Genomic DNA, 2452 nt, shown 5'->3' on the forward strand with positions numbered 1-2452 from the left:
TCATTTACATTTTTTTCCCCCACACCTTTCTTTATGTTTATTTTTTTATTACTTCAACATTTTCTGTCTTATAATTTATTTTGTATAATTCTTACTTTTATAATATGATCATCTTTTATCATTATCAATCTACTAATATCTACTTCTATTGTTGTAATTTAACTAATTCCTGATTAATTCCTTGTTATGTATATTTCCAAATTTGTTTGTTTATTATTTTCTTTTTTTATACCGCACCCCCCGAACTTTTTCTTCTAACAATAATATTTTCCTTTTATTAAGAAAATTAATTATTTTTTCCTCTATTTTCCACAATGTCCATGTTTAATTATTTTCTTCTATTGGTTTTTACCCAACTTTATTTTTACAGATCGTGTAAATAGTCAATACTTAAAGTTTTATTTTTCTATTGACACATAATAACATATTTCTGAGTAAATAAAAACAAACAGAAGTAAAAAAAAAAAAAAAATATCACCCCAGTCTTGATTTCCCACAGTCTGAAGACGTGCCCTCCGCTCTCGTTTTCACAAGGTTCTGTAGACATACTTTCCACAACTGTAGTAACGTTGAAGGACAACCAACGGCCTTTCCTAGCTCTTCTTCTTCCTAGCTGTATCATATTCCTACCTACCATCTTAACACTAAAAGAGGTTGAACATTCTTTGCCTTCTGTGAGACCTCTATAACTATACTCGATACAGCTTATATGTATAATATAACATAAATCCATATTACGGTAGCTATAATTAATACATTTAGATTACCTATAGAAAATAAGCACAATGAAATTCCCACTTGCACTTATTATATAAAAAAATCCAGGCAGAGTTGACGATGTGTAGGAAAATATTTAATAGTAAAAACTATTTACAAGGAATGGTAAGAAAATTCCCAGCACGGACCCAACTCCAAGAAATGAACCTGAAACAATAATAATGTTTTCATTGTACACGTTTAGATCAATTCCTCATTTTCCTAAGGTGGAAATTGGTAAAAATTGTTCGAGATTTCCTCTAGTTAAATCTTGGAAACTGCATGTAACACACCAAGTATAAAAAAAAATTTTTTTTTTTAAATCCCTTATCTGTCCCTGGGTTATCCTTGAAGTTATACCCTATTATAGCCAGGTTGGGTAGTTCAAGATTATTCCTATGGGTTGTCAACGGGATGAGTATTAGTTACCCTAACTACCCAATTAAAAGTTACGATACCGGTTCTGAGTCGAAAAGTACTGCCTCAGCGCGTTCGGCCACCACAGCCTATTTATAAGATATATTTTTGAATTATAACAGTTTTGTTTTAATCCTCAGCTTTATTATTATTAAAAAACTTTTTTTATGAATTTTATTGTTTTGTTTTTTTACTTTTCTTTCATGACATCTGTTATAGTTTCATTCTTTACCTCTCAGCTCACAGACTCAATGTGAAAAAAAACTATAAATTACGAAGAGAAATAAAAATGCTGATTTTCCGATAGAAAAAGAATAATTAAACAATTTTATATTCTATTTTTAAAATTTTCTAAAAATATTAGACTATTCTTCCAAAAATAATAAACTGAACTATTGGCAAAACAACACTTCCAAAGTAATCAAAAGTTAGTTCTGTTTCGACAATTAGACGAGATCACTCAGCCAGCTCCTTTTCAGCCTTTTAAGGGAGTTATCGAGTGGTTGTGGTCAATAGCCATCAATAAGTGTGTTAATGTATTCTTTTGTGATAGTGGATAAGTTATAGATTAGAAATATGTTAGTTAATTGTTAGCATCTGGTAGTCAAATACTTTTGCTGAAGTTTTGAAAAGAAGAGCTTTGATTACATTCTTAAATCTACATGCATTACATTATGGCAGACGTGGCATATTAGATATGTGATTCCTGAAATAGTACAAGAGCCCAAGAGGAGAAAAAAGGCAGTTATCTCACCCCAATTTTCGATTACTTTAATGAAAACTATGTATAATTAATAGTCAAAATTGATGAATCTGCCAAGTATAGGTAAGGGAAATAAAAAATGCCGGCTGTTTGAAAGCGATAAAAAAATTAATTTTTCATTCGGAGCTCTATATCATAAAAAGTAGGAACAACACAAGAAAACCTAAGAGATTATCATTTAAAGATGAGCAAATTTGCTAAAATATGAGCCCTAAAACAGTTATTTACGTTAAATAGTTCTCGAGATATAGCTTTTTAAAAAAGCAACATTTCATAAAAATGTTTTATGGGACGTACTGAAAGATCGGTAGTTAGTGGATTTATTTTGAAAAATCTATATTATTTTTATTAAAAATCTTTATTATTATCAGATTATTTTATAATAAATTTAACTAGCTTTAATTTGAGCGCTGGCAGACATCTGTATGTCAAATGGTTTCTGAAATGAAGTTTTTCATAAATCAAACTTATTGTCCGAACAACTATAAATCAATTTATCTTAGCATATATCATGAA

General features: G+C 29.4%; 1 long non-coding RNA gene across 1 annotated transcript in view; it reads right to left on the bottom strand.

Annotated features, from left to right (window-relative positions):
- Positions 1-2452, bottom strand: part of LOC112211361 (uncharacterized) — a 7267-nt gene that overhangs the window by 2928 nt on the left and 1887 nt on the right. The window contains exon 2 of the long non-coding RNA XR_010844044.1: positions 768-924. This is a non-coding gene — a long non-coding RNA (uncharacterized lncRNA). The remainder of the gene's footprint in view (positions 1-767; positions 925-2452) is intronic.

This window comes from Halyomorpha halys, unplaced genomic scaffold (genome assembly GCF_000696795.3).
Source record: "Halyomorpha halys isolate HHAL.00 unplaced genomic scaffold, Hhal_1.1 Scaffold2032.1, whole genome shotgun sequence".
Taxonomy (NCBI): Eukaryota; Metazoa; Arthropoda; class Insecta; order Hemiptera; family Pentatomidae; genus Halyomorpha; species Halyomorpha halys.